The sequence below is a fragment of the Passer domesticus genome, chromosome 4 (genome assembly GCF_036417665.1).
Source record: "Passer domesticus isolate bPasDom1 chromosome 4, bPasDom1.hap1, whole genome shotgun sequence".
NCBI classification, from domain to species: domain Eukaryota; kingdom Metazoa; phylum Chordata; class Aves; order Passeriformes; family Passeridae; genus Passer; species Passer domesticus.
This window is the reverse complement of record NC_087477.1, coordinates 20,468,200-20,482,894: the sequence shown is the minus strand read 5'-3', so window position 1 is coordinate 20,482,894 and position 14,695 is coordinate 20,468,200. Positions and strand designations below refer to the sequence as shown.

At 39.6% G+C, this 14,695-nt stretch overlaps 1 long non-coding RNA gene across 2 annotated transcripts in view; it reads right to left on the bottom strand.

Moving 5' to 3' along the window:
* LOC135299929 (uncharacterized) overlaps positions 1-13,544 on the bottom strand; it is a 41,175-nt gene extending 27,631 nt beyond the window's left edge. For both annotated transcript variants that reach the window (XR_010361769.1, XR_010361768.1), the window contains exon 1: positions 13,279-13,544. This is a non-coding gene — a long non-coding RNA (uncharacterized LOC135299929). The remainder of the gene's footprint in view (positions 1-13,278) is intronic.
* Positions 13,545-14,695: the final 1,151 nt, after the last annotated feature.

Here is a 14,695-nt window from a genome sequence, read left to right as displayed (position 1 = left end):
TTTGATTTTTGATCCTTACAAATTTAGTTCTTGCTGTCTTTATTAATATTGCCACACTGTTCCAGTGTTGCTGACATTTGTCAAATTACCTCACTGGGACCACAAACTTCAGAGTGGCTTTCTGGTCAGTCAGCACGGACCAGTTACATGTGACCGGATTGACCCCAGTCAGACCCAAACAGCTTACACCAAAGGGAGATTACCAGAATCCTGTTGCTGAAACTCTGAATCCTCCAGCTCTTCTCTCTTGTATTTGATGCATTTAAAAAAATAAATAAATACAATCCCTGGTAAGCGTTTTTGATGTTGGGAAACGTCTGAGCTATTTACCAACTGCCTTTCTTGGCTGGCTTGGGAATCCTGATCTTCAGTCTGGACAGAGATTAGCTTTGTGTGTGCTGCTGGGGGTTTGGATTTGTTTCTTTAGGGGGGTTATGTGGGATTTTTGTTTTGTTTTGTTGTTTAATTTTACTTTGTTTAGTTTGTTTGGGTTTTTCTTGTTTGGTTTCGGTTTTGGATTTTGTTGGGTTTTTTGTTTGGTTGATTGGTTTTGGTTTTTTGGTGGGGGGTCATGGGTTTGGGGTTTTTTTGTTAGTAGTGGTGGGGATAATTTTTTTGTTTGTTTCTTTGTTTTGCTGTGTGTTGGTTTCTTTAATTCTCCCTGAGGAGTGTTGCCTCAGCCTGCAGTGCCCTCTGGTGGGAAATGGGCCGGGTGCTGCAACCTGGGGTGTTCTCGTCCCTGGAGGCTGCAGACACGGGTCCCTGCGCCTGCTCTGGGCAGGAGGAGAGGGTCTGCGGGTCAATAATCAGCGAGGACCTGCTCAGCTCACTCCAGCTCAAAGAAAAGTTGATAAAATGATCGGAAAATAGAATAGAATTTCTCTCTGAGTCCTGAGTACTAAAAAGTGTGATCAAAGTGATGGCTTCTGTACCAAAAGCCTTTAGAAGACACATTAAGAAATTTTGGTTGACACAGTCTTTTGATTCTATCCTAGTATATTTTTAATTATTGACATGATTAATTAATGACCTCCATAAATGACATTCCAAAGTGACGACTTTTCAGTCTCAGCCAGTGCATTTTAGCCTTCAGGAACTTTTCACACACTAAAAAATAAAGCAATATATTCCCCAATGTATGCTTTACAAGTCATGACTTGCTAGGGATGATCTTAGAGATTATTCTTCTCAAAGAAGAATTCTGTGTTCTCAGTAGAAATAGCATCTGCAAACCAAACTGCTTGTCAGCCATCCTACCTTCTGCTCTCCACCCTGCACAACTTCTTGGTTGTATTCTGCTTTGTGATTTTAAGGTTTAGCACTTGGTTTTTATTTTCCCATATCTGTATCACATTATTCCATACTGCAGGAGGAAATTCCCTCAAGGGCATTTTTTTCTGAAAGTTCTCTAATACAGAGCACAAAGAGATTTCAAGTTCTCTAATGTATATGTGTCTCTATTTGTTGTTTGGGTTTTCTTAAGGCTTCTTGTGCAGGAATATTTATTCTTGCTTGAAATAGTAAGCATTTCCCTTCCCTAAATATTTAATTAAATTGTTGATTTTTTAACAGAGGAGCACAAACACTACAAAACTGAGTACTGATTGTTTTCCTTATTTCTTTTCAGCTACCGGATAGCTTCAGAACAGTTCAGAATCTTTCTGATTTATAAAACAGAGGTGGAAATACTTATCTGCAAATACTGAACATTTTATAAATAATATGAATAAGGATTTCACTGGGGAAGACTTCCTTGCTGCTGAAGAGAAATGTCTCTGGTTTTTTGTGTGTGTGTGTGTGTTTTTTATTTTATTTTTTTTTTATTGCTGTTGGATTTATTATATACAGCCTGTTTGGAGGGGCTGTTCACACAGAATGAAAGGGAGCAGGCACTGCAGCTGGAATCATCAGCCCATCACTACTGATTTTGGAGGCAGAGTGGTGTGTCTACCACTAGGCTTTTTTTCTATGAAAAACCTCAAAGACAAAAGCTTCATCCACACACAGGAAAGGAGTATTTTTTACTGTTACGTTGTTTGGCAACCTCAATGTCTTTTCCCCAGCTCTAACAGACACAACATTAATGCTGGAAAGGGGAGGATTGTTTATCTTTTGGCAGTCAGTAGCCTATCAAAAGCATGAAATTGCTATTTTGAAATGGCATTTAAAAAAAACTTTTCATCTTGCTATATCCTTTAAAATATTAGTCTTTTAAAGTTCTCTTTTAAACATGGTTGATCTGTCTGTGCTTTAGCACCGAGACTTCCCGATCCTGGACTTTTGGAGACAAAATGAAACATGTTTGAATAAAAGCAGAAGCAGTTTCCTCTGGAAATGTTTTATCACTGCCAGCCACTGGCAGATATTAAGGTGTCAGGAATTCTAGAATAAATCTGAGGAAGATGTTAGCAGGCAGAGGAAGAGGTCACAGGTAGATGATAAAGCAATGGTGGCAGGCTGAGCAAAGGAAAACATGCCTGACCAGCTGCTGGGGCATTGTCTCCTCCTCTGTACTCTATCCAAGTGTGAGAGGTGTGTGTGTGTGTGTCTTTAGAAAATAATTTACTTTATAAATAAAATGATTGATTTAATGATACAGTTACTAATTTAAAATTATTCTAATTATTATTAAACAGCATTTATATTTTCTGTGATATCAGGAGATGACCCTATCATCTAGAACATCTTTAGAAATAATGAAACATATTTCTTCACATTCTTTACTTGTCGTTTATATTAAAGGTTATTTTCACAAAATTTGGCAGGTCTGTGATCAGTTCTTTTGTTTTTGTGTGGCAGGGTTTTGGGATCAGAGTGGGGGCTACAGGAGTGTCTTCCATGAAATACTGCCAGAAGCTTCTCTCATGTCCAAAGGAATTAAGACGAGTAAATAGAACATTCAGGAGTGATGCAAAGCCCAGGAAGAAGGGAGGTATAGGAGAAAACTGGTTTAAGATTCAATTTTCTCACTATTCTCCTTTGATTTGATTGGTAATAAATTAAACTATTTTCTCCCAACTGAGTCTGTTTTTCCCATGATGGGAATTTGTAATAGATCTCTCCCTATCCTTATCTCAACCCACGAGCCTGTTATATTTTCTTCCTGCTGTCCAGCTGAGGAAGGGAGTGGAGTGACAGTGGATTTAGTGGATACTCAGCATCCAGACAGGGTAACCCCACCACAAAATCCCTGTACAGATCTCCACTACTTCAACATCATCCCCACAGCAATTGCATTTATTTACTCTTAATAGAAATTATTCATTCAAATTTGGAAGACTGTTCAGGTCAGTTCACAAAGTGTGCCAGGATCACTAAAAACTTCATTGTCCTTAATCATATTCACTCTTTTATTTTTTCTTTTTCTTTTTACAGTGAAAAAATGTTTTTAGACACTAATGTCAGAGCTGCCACTGGACCAAACAAGAAGCCTGATCATTTGCTTTCTCTGCAAAGTTTTTGAGAGCTCTCTGTGATGCCAAAAAAAAGGGGAGAAATCATCTCATCTCCATTTCCAAGAGCTGCTAATTACATACAGCATATTAAATCAAGTCCACTTGGGAAAGACTTCCCTAATTAATTAATTTAATTAGCAATAAGGCAGTGGAGGGAGATATGATTATCAAGACATATGATTATCATACCTTCGGGACACTGGATTGCAAAGCTTTGCTTCATCTTTTTTCATGGCTGTGGTTTACCACTTCCATGTGGTTTTGATAAATAACCTATAGATTCTACTGAGCAGCATTACACTTGGTAGTGAGCTTACTCTGAAAATTTTCCATAGAACAAAGCAACTGTAATCAGAAATTAAATAAGTGATTTGTAGTCTGCTTGAGTGTAATAACTAGGGGAAATAATGTAATAGAATCTGGCCTCTCGTAAGTTGTACTGCTGCAGAATAGACACAGATGGATACCCGGAAAAAAATTGAGAAAATACCCTTCTGGTTTTGGCATTTTTCCTGACACATTACTTTTTCTGGCAACATGAAAAACAAATGACTTCAAATTAATTATTTAAGTAAATAGTTTCTGACAGCTTTTCTATTAGATGACCACATTTCTTACAAGTTTGAAACACAAAGGAAATCTTTGCTCAGTAGTGCTCTATTCATGTGGGGTTTGAATTTTTTTGTGCTGAATCTTTTCCACAATCTGCGTGGGTTGAGGAGAAGCAAGGATGGTGATATGCCTCTGCACAAATCCCACTTTTGCATCAGTTTATTTTGTAGTGTGATACATTCATCTACTGAAGAGACACAGCAATACAGTGACTTTAAAACTGTTCAGCATAATTCCTCCATAGAAGGGTTATATTCTAAGTTTAGGTGCTCAAGAGTTATCAAATGTGGGGAAATCTTGGGATAGAAAAGCCTTAAGAAAAGAAAAGTCTCTTAAGAAAGCCTTGAGGTAACAGAGTATTAGGTGTTCCTACCCATGACAGGGTGTTTGGAATGAGATGATCTTTAAGGTCTCTTCCATCCCAAACCATTCTTTGATTTAACATGCACACAGGAAGCAATAAATCGGGCTGTGCTTAAAATCAGTCAGTTTTGACTTATTTTGGGTTTTTTTGCCTTAAAGGAAAGTTGTTTCCTTTATAGGTTGAATAACCTATGAGTTAATGTAAATTCTTTCATTCATCATTTAAGTGTTACATATTCACCAAAATCAGGTTTAATTTCACAACAATAATTTTTTTAGAACACTGGAACTTTCTTACCAACCTCGTTCAGCACTGCCCCTGAACCAAAATTGTTTCCCTACTCTTTCTTTGCTTTCTAATGTGGCAGAATGGCTGAATTTTCCACCCTACAGTGAAGCAATTGTGCCACCTCACATCCACAGCAGCACAGACAACGGAGCTCTCCTCTTGCTGCTGCTACAACCCAAAACCTCTAGTGTCACTTGCTTCCTCCCTGCCTGCTCCACTTACTTTTCTCTCCCTCTGCTTTTTGCACTGACAAAGTCCCTTATTTCTTCCATTACAGTAACTCTATTGTCCTCACAATAAGAGATATTGTGTCTACTACAGAGGAGGTCCACGACCTCCTCCGCCTCTGCTCCCAGCAGTTTGTGTGTGAGCCAGCTCCAGCACAGAAGAGCTGTGCAAGAAGGGTGGGATACCTAAACTAATATATTCTGCCTCTCATCCTCTCTGTTCTTCTCTCCCACTCCAGTTTTCTTTGTGTTTGTAAGTCTTTCAGGCTCTGTGATTTTCAAGACCCTATGATAACACTTCATTTCTTTGTTATGCTTCTGGAAAAATCCAGCTTCTTCAATTTCCAACTGCTTTCTGAGAGGTTAGGAAATACAGATTTCACCCCAGTCTCACCTCTATCCTTTTCTACTTGCCAAGTGAAAGTGTAAAGGAGTGCTGCAAGCCTTTAACAAACCATTTATTCAGGGATACTCATGTTGATTCCTGGCCTCTTTAGCACAAGGAGCATGAGGAAAAGGAAGTGACAAACAGTCATAAAACAGGGGAAAAAGCAAACAAATTAACTATAGCTCATCAACTGTATTAACAGAGGTCAACTGAATCAACAAGATATCAGCAGAGTATTCTCCTTGTGTGTTTTAATTTAATCATATGATCCTCAAAAGTTACATCAACACAACAAAAAATGAGATTTACTGCTGGTCATTTAGTACTTCAGCTCTCATATTGTCAGGTAAAGGATTTAGGAGTCATCCACATCTTGCCTTTGGAGCTAATGAGCTGGATCTGCTCTGTCCTATTTGCCCTGTTGGCTTAAAGAGAAAGGAGGCAAAACGAGGCAAATCAGCTTCTAACTTTGAGATCTACCTTTTTTTTTCCTAGAGCATAATATTCCCTCATTACTGAGTCTCAAGTGAGATTCAATAATGTACAGCCCACAAGAAGAGATCAGGCATCTCCTGGAGATTTCTGACTTCAGTAGGAACAATGCTAAAATATTACTGTAATTTTGAAAACTGTCATGACTTCTTGCTCCAAATAAAACTCTTACATATCTCTCCTTTTACTCCTGCTTTTATTTCAAGTGTCTGAGATTAAAGCTGAAAGTGTGCCTGCAGTACTGCAAAGAGACAGAAGGTTCTGAAAATGACATCCAGTCACCATGAAATTACAGTCTTCAGAACCTATCAGCAAGAAGATAATTGCATATAATTTCTCACTCTACTTACAGTTTTGGTGATGCCAAAGAGGTGTCAGACTTGGAATATTGTCCTTTGTTATTTCTACTATTTTGCTGCAGCACTGTGACCTTTTTAATATGCTGCATTTTGGTAGGATGGACATTCCAGTCTTTCTGCTAAGAGTAAATGATCAAGGAACATAAGTGGCAAGGAAGTTGCACAGAAATATTTCCAAATGAGTAGTTTTATGTGTGAATATGTGGTAGGAAGAGGGAGAAAGGTGAAGATTCAGCAGAACTTGGTTCAATTGTACTGGTCCCCTCACACTGCTGGGTATCTCCTCATGAATGGTATTAGCTACAGAATCCTGAGGTCCTGCTGGTTTATCCTGGTGTGGGATAATGTTCTGAAAGGTGTCCCATGGAACTCTTGGGTGGGATAATGGAACTTTTAGCACAAAAATGGTGCACCTTGAACTCTGGATAGAGCCAGCCCTTGACACAGGCCTGTTCTTGATGCTGACAGAGCATTTTTTTGGGATGCCTGTGAGAGACTGGGAAGATTGATGTCTTGAGACATTTTGGGGTGCATGTGTGTGAGGGAAGGGACAGGTCAGGCCCTGCCCATGTGAGGCAGTGCCCTGCCCCATGCACCCCAGCCCCAGAGCCTGTACCCCAGCCTGGCAGGTACTGCCCATCCCTGGCACAGCAGAGGCAATGCTCCACACCCACCTCTGGAGCCCCTAACCCAGCTCCTGAGTGAGCAAATGACCAGAAATCCCACCTGGGGGAAGGGCCCAGGAAGGCCAAAGAGTATTTAGGACTGGACACAAGACAAGCACATCTTGGCCCTACCTCCTCTTGGAATTTCTATCATCTGAACACTGCTGGAAACCAGGAGTTGGTAGCTATATGTCTGCTTTTCTATATCTTTTCTGTCCTTCTCCTAATTCCCTCTTCTTGGCAAGGTTAACTTAAAATCAAACAGGTTTAGAGTTTGTGGTGTTGAATAGGTTAAATCAATGCTTTGGGAAGTGTTTCATGTTGATTGAATGCTGCTCTAAACCTGACCTGAACTAGCCCAAGGGATATTTCATGACACAGTGCATAAAACACATGACAGATAGGTCACCTGAAAGCCAGGGCTGGGCTGAGCATCAATGAGTGGGTGGTGAGAGATTGTATTGTGCATCACTTGTCTGTCCTGGGTTTTATTCTTCTCTCTCATTCTCATTAAAAAAAAAAAAAAAAAAAAAAAAAAAAAAAAACCCCAAAAACCACCAAAAAACCCAAAACCAACAAAAGACAAAAAAAACAAAAAACCATAAACAATAAACCTTATGGTAATAATAGTAGTAAAAGCAATAATAATAACAATAATATTAATAATAATAATGAAATAATATCATTTATTTTACTTCTCAAGCTGTTCTTATCTCATTCCATGAGTTTTACCTTTTTGCTTATTGTGCTCCCCACTCTCTGGAGGGGACTGAATGACCAGCTGGGTGGTGCTGAGTTGCTGGCTGGGTTTAAGCCACAGCAGAAAGGCGTGATAGCTGCAAAAACAGGATGTTTCAACCTAGTACTCATTAGGGACAGATCCATTTCATCCAGCCGATTTGCCAGGTTTTCACTGCCCATCAAAGACACCTGTTCAGATCCCCAGCTCATCTGCTAAAGCCCCATTCAGCTGACTTTAGATGGGCTTGTGCCCGCTGAGAGTAGATCTCCTCAGCTGTGCATCACAGGCCCACCAGGACTCCAGCTCAAGTGCTGTGAATACACATCCTGCAGCAGGGATGTCTCCGGGGCTCCACAGAACATGCTTTGCAGTGCTGGAACTCTCTGCAGTGCCTGTCTGGAGGCGTGCTGTGTAGCTGTCTGATCTGCTGAGAGGAGCAGGCGGGATGTGCATAATAGCTCACATGTTCTAATTGCCCACAGCCATTAGTGGGCAGCTACTGGCAAGCTCTTACAAACTGCTGTTTCAATGTGCTGTGGTTCTGTGCCCCCCCGAAAACAGCATTTCTGTACACCTAGGTCAGATACAGTCTGACAGGTCGTGGGAGCTCTTGAAAGGACACAGACTGGGATTGGGAGTGATGGGGAGTAAGTTGGCACAATCCATGTCCTACTTAGGGAATTTTAAATACCTGTTTGTGAGCCCTTGTCTCAGGTATAAGATGGATCTGCCTAAATGCTGTTTAGTTACAACTTCCACTGCCATGCCTATAAAATGGAAATACCAACATTAGTCTGAAACCTGTATAGTACAGTGCAATCTGTTCAGCAGGGTAGGTGAAGCATGTTTACTGTGTTTTCACAGTGCTGTGGATACACAGTGTAAGTCAGTTTTAATTTCTTTAAAGGGGATGAAAATTTGTTACATATGATTCACTTTTTTTTTTTTAAATTAGCTATTGGATTTTTTTCTAGTCTGCTTTTCCCAGTTCTGGTTCTAGTTCTGGTTTCAGTTTCCTTGTAAATAACCCCTTAGATAAGACTCCAAAATCAAAAGTACCAAAAATTTTACTAATGGACTCTTTCTTGATAAGAGGTGGGTGGTAGGGGTAGTTCAGAACTTCACTGTTGCATATTTGATACTCTTCATGTTTCTCAACTATCTCCTTGAATATGAATTCATGTTATAGAATTAACACATTAAGGGCCTGCATCAATCATATTGAAAAGCTAACACAAATCAAATATAACAACTTAAACTGGGTTTACATGGCCAAGCTTTGATGGGGGGCTACAGGGGCAGCTGTAAACTTTCTTCATGTCTGACAGAGCCAATCCCTGGGGGATCCAAACAGATGTGGCTAAGGCTGGGCCAACTTAACAATGGTGATAACACCTCTGTGATAACAGATTTAAGAAGAAAAAGAAGTTATTTTACAGCTGTAATTGTGGCCAGATGAGAGGAGTGGGAAGATGTGAGAGGAGCAGCTCTGCAGACACCAAGGTCAGTGCAGAAGGAGGTGCAGGAGGTGCTGCAGGCACCAGAGCTGGGATTGCCCTGCAGCCCACGGTGCAGCCCATGGTGAGGCAGCTGTGCCCCTGCAGCCCTTGCAGATCCACAGGGATGCAGAATCCACCTGCAGCTCCTGGAGGAGCCCCACTCTGGAGCAGGTGTGTGCCTGGAGGAGGCTGTGATCCTATAGGAGGCCTGTGGAAAGAGAAGCCCCCACTGGAGGGACTGCACCCCAGGGAAGAGAGATCCACAGTACAGCAGTTTGAGGGGCACTGTTGCCTGTGGGATGCATTCATGCTGCAGCATTCTCAGGGATCTGTTTTTTGTGAGATAGACTCACATCAGGGGAGTTCATGGAGAACTCTCTCCCACGGGAGAGACCCAAAAGGCATCAGGGGAACAGCTTCTCTTCCAGAGCAGCGGGAGAAACAACAAGTGATGAACTGACTTTAACCCCCATTCCCTGTCTCCCTGAACCACTGGGGAGGAGGTGGAGATGGGAAGGAGGTAAGGTGTTTTTAAGGGTTTTATTTTCCTTGTCATTATCCTGCTCTGATTTTGTTAGCAATAAATTCACTTCATATCTCTCATTAGAGCCTGTTTTGCCCATGACAGTGTTTGATGAGTGATCTTTCCCAGGCTTTAACTCATGAACACTCTGTGGTATTTTCTCTCCCCACTCCAGCTGCAGAGGGGAGTGAGAGAGTGGCTTTGGTGGGTGCCTGGAATCCAGCCAGTGTCAACAGACCACACATATACTTTACCACAGTTTATAAAGAATATTGTCTTCCAAGAAGAAACAGATTACATTTTTATACAAACAAAAGCCCAGACTTAAGGAATTTACAAAAGTATTTGAGACACTGTCAGAACATTTCAGACACTTAATGAATTCCTCATAGCATAATCTCCCAAATGCCTTCTGTTGCAGCTATCTGAAAATAATTCATAGTTTTTCAACTTGTAGGAAATTTATTATCCACCTGTGATTTAATACTAGTTTGAAAAAGAAGCTATGCAGCAAGAAAAAGTTTAAGACAGTAATTTCCCTTATCACTTTTAATTTTCTCTGGAAATTATTATAAGCACTTTTATCTGAAGTGAAATCTTCAGCCAAGCTTTTTGAACCTGTTACAAAATGTAATTTAGGTGAGTTCAGTTATTTGGTTTATTAAATGATACTCCTATCATTTTCCCAACCAGATTATTTAAGTTTGTGTTTTCTGGACAGAAAATAAGTTATTGGATGAAGACCACAAATCTGTGTAGAAGGAGGATTTTGAATCATTATGTGACATTTTCATGTGGATATAGAGCACAGGGCAGGAGAAGTTGCAGATTTGTGTGCGTGTGTGTTTTGAATAGATCTTTGAGCTTAATTTTGCCCATGCACCTAGTGCTCCTTCTGGCATCTGACACACCTGACAGGCTGATACTAATTTGGAGTTATGCAGCTGCTTGGAGATCCTGGGAGTCATATCTTAAAGATGGTGTTATTATTTGAAGTTTATATAAAGCTGGAATGAAAACAGATTTATTAACCTTTCAGGTCTCTGTGAATGTTTTAGATTTACTGTTACAGAACTTTGTACAAAAGGGTTTATTTCAGGTTAGTTTCATCCTTGGTATGCCTCACAGATATAAAACTGGAGCCCCAGAGGATGATGCTGCCAGTCTCCTTTCAGCCTCTGAATCAGCCACTGGATTGTTTGGGTGCTTGCTCTAGTTTAAAAGAGGAGGAAATTGAAATCCAGAGTTTCCATCTTGGGTCCAGGGCTGGTAAATAAATAATGTAGCATTGCAGGACCCAGCTTCACATAATTTTTACATTCTAGTGACCACTCCTCATGTTGTTTTTTCTGAGCAATGTTCTGAAGGTTTTGGTGCAGGGCTTTTGGCAGAGACCAAGTATTTAGTTCTGGTCTCTGCATTCAGCTTTAGAAGGACAAATTCCTCTTTTATTAATTTCATAAAATTCATTCTCCCATTGTCCAAGAATCTTTTTCAGATTAACTCTTTGGTTACCTACACCCAAAAATAAGGTGGTGTTCAGAGTATTAATTTACTCTTTTCAACTGTGACTCAAAAAATTTAAAAGGCACTGAATCTCTTTAGTTTTTCAAGAGCCTGATGAGATAAACACATTGCAAAATTCCAATATTTAACTCTCCATTTTTCTGTACCCTTGAATTGTCTCTAGGTGTGACAGTAGGTGGACAGTAGAAACTGGGTTTAGTATGTCTTTTGTGGGCAGCATGATCTTGCATAACAGCATCCAAGTGTTACTTAAGAGCATAAAGAGAAATTCCATGTCTTGGACTGCATGTGAACACTTTGCAGAAAAGTTCTTTTGAATGATGCAAATCACACAGTTGGTGTTTGATTTCTCCCAAGAAAGTTCTGCAACAGCAAAGAGCTGCCAGCCTGGTTGACTTTGTGCTGGCTTGTTTGCCACTCCTTTTTTGTGGCTTTCTAAAAGTCAAGTCTGGGACTGCTTGCCAACCCTTGTGTTGGAAGAGACTGGAGTGACTGAAAAAGAATTTCAAGTTGCTTACAGAATATTTAATACTTTCTAGCTTAAGAATTTCAACCCCAAATTCTCCACATTCAGCAGCTTTAATTTACCTGACAACTGCAGTAATTGAGCAAGACAACCATGTTTACTCCACACTAAAAACAAAATTTCCTTTATTGTAAGAAAATCTGTGATGAACTTTGAATGGCTATTTTGATTGGATCTTTCTCAAGTCTCACAGCTTTCTGAAACTTTTATTGCCATCTTACATTTAAAACTTTAGGAAAATTGCTTCAGAGAATTTTTTGAATGCAATCTGACAAATAGATTTTTTTAACACCTGAATTTAAAAACTAATTTTTTTTCTCACAGTTTCTTCAGGAATCTTTAATAAGTTTCTTCAGCTTACCGAGTCCTTGAAGAAGTCTCCACCTTTTAGGAAAGGCTTTCTTGTTCTCATTAGTAAATATTTTGAGCAAAGGCAGGATGCCTGCCATAGATGTCTGTATGTGTGATTTATGTGTCTGTTTTCAGGAAGATGTAAGCAACTCAAAACTGAGTTAAAATGAAAACATGTAATTTTTCATATAAATTAAATTTCCGATTCAGTGAAAAATATGGCCCTAATTCTGCCTCCAGATGTTGATGTCAGCAGAATTAGAACATAAACCTCGTAAATGGGTCTGTGAGGAAGGCAAAATGACTAGCTATCTACTTGAAATTCTTTTAGATTTTAAACTTTGAAGATATGGTTGTTTTTTTCCACCCTGGAAATACATCTAAACCCCTATGTGAAAGATAAGGATATGTGTGATTTGCTGCTCTTCTCAGTATTTTGCACCACCTGTCATAAACACTTTCTTCTTATGTAAAAAAAGAAAAAAAAAACCAAAAATGTTTATCTGTAATTTGCTTTATTTTATGCTAATAGGAGGGACTGTCATTAATTACTATTTCAATCACTATAGATATTTCTGGTAATGGCATGTTTTCTTTTTTGTCATATACTCTTAGAGGAAAAATACTAATTCATAAATACTCAGCCTTCTGAATTAATTTCCATCAAAAAAGCACCAGTGCTTTAGTTATTTACAGTGCTGGTAATATAATTACAGATCCTACTCATAAAAAATAAATGCCAGAAATATTTATTATTAGCAGAGTGCTTATGCCGTCATAGTCATGCTTTGTATCTGTGAAGAAACACTCAATATGAGAAACTGCAAACTAAACCCAGAAGAAATTATGCAGGAAATGAAGGAGGTTGAAATAGTAGGCTTCAGTTTCCACTAGAAATAGACATAAATTGTGCAAAACATCCTAAATTTCTAGAAATGCCATCCCTTTGGGGATTCAATCTGTTGAACTGCACCCTCATGATCCAAGGATGATTGTAAAAGTTGTACCCACTCTACATGCTAAAATCTGCCTCAAGGAGCACTCAGCATAATCTAACCTCTTCTCTTTCATTTTTTGCAGAAAGATCAAGTGTGTCACAGATATACTAGATATTTCCTACCAATTCAAACTACCCAGGGCTGCCTGAGAATCTTAAAAAGGTCTTTCTGTCCCACAAATTACACCAGAGCCCTTTGATGCACAACCATTGAAATTTCATATTCAAGCATTTATGCAATTTTTATTCTAGAAATCACATACCTACAAGCCTTGGATGAGGTTAAATCTTAGCAGCATCAGGAGGAAGTTCTGGAGGTCAGGAATGGCTCAAGTGACATGAGGACACAGTTCCCTGTGGCAAATTTGTTGTCTATTGCCTGGTTCAGTGCGGTGGTTCAGAGACAGGAGTTGCATATGAAATACATGAACTCCTATCTATCACAAATGATCCCCTATGTAGAAAAATGTCTTCTCAAGAATCAGAGGAGCATTGCCTCAGCCTTTTTTGCCTGGAGAAGATGTCTCCATCCCTACCCCACACCCGCTGTTACTTACAGAAGTCCCCTCATGCTGCTGAGTCATTCCAGCTGGTGCCAGGGAAAATTTGAGTTCCTGCAATGATCCAGCAGAGGGGTGACTCCTGTTGTCTTCCTGTTGTTCTGGGTATGAATCCAAACACACAGAAAAGGCTCTGATTTTCAGTGGCAACCCTTTTTATTTCTCATCACTGTGTGTGTAAGTCTGTGTGCATGCCCACACACACCTGTACCCAGAGTCAAGCCAAGGTAAAAGAACTGAAGGAAATCTGTGCATGCTCAAAAGTTGTGGGATCATTTTCTCCAAGGTTTTAATTATAGTACCAGTGTGTTTGTAGCAGTGATAAAATAAGGCCTCATCTCAAAGAGCAGAGTTCACAGCTCAAGCTTTTAAAGTCACAGGGGAATGACTGCTGAGCCAAGGCAGCTAATTATTAAACATTCATCCTGCCTCCTCCCCACAAACAGAATATCTGATGGCTTAGTTTGCCTGTTTAATGCACAATGGCAAGGGCACCTGATCTCACATGTGTGCCTCCTTGTTTCTCAAAAACTTTAGTCGTGAAACAAAGGTCCTGTGGATTCTTCAATAAGTCAGGAGGCAGTGTGAGAATTGAGGGATGAAGTAGATGGCTTTGTCATGAGGGCCAGATTGGATGGGCTCTAGCAGCAAAGGGAGAAGACCCAGGAGGAAGAGATATGCAAGGCAAAGAGCCAGATAAAGTCAGTGTCCCATAAGCCTGTTCATTACATCCCAAAATTTATGTTGCCATCCATCTAAATCTGATGATTCACTCACTTATGACCAAGTGAATCAGGTGTTGGTTTACAAACAGGAAGTTATTAATAGTGTTAAGACATTACTGATGCTATAATCATTTAGATGAACGTGAATATTTAGAATCTTCACAGTTTGTTTTTTTTTTCTATAAAACAATTTTTTTAATGCAGAACAAACATAATTTTTTCATACTTAAGCTTCATGAGAATTTAGTTTTTTTCTTGAAATATTCGGTTGGATTAACACATACACTCATTGAACAAATATTTTGTATTTATATGTGCTTTCAACAGGGCAGTCTAGAAAAATGCTGAAGACAGAAAAAACATAATGAGTAAATATTTGCTGGCAGTTTAGCTTT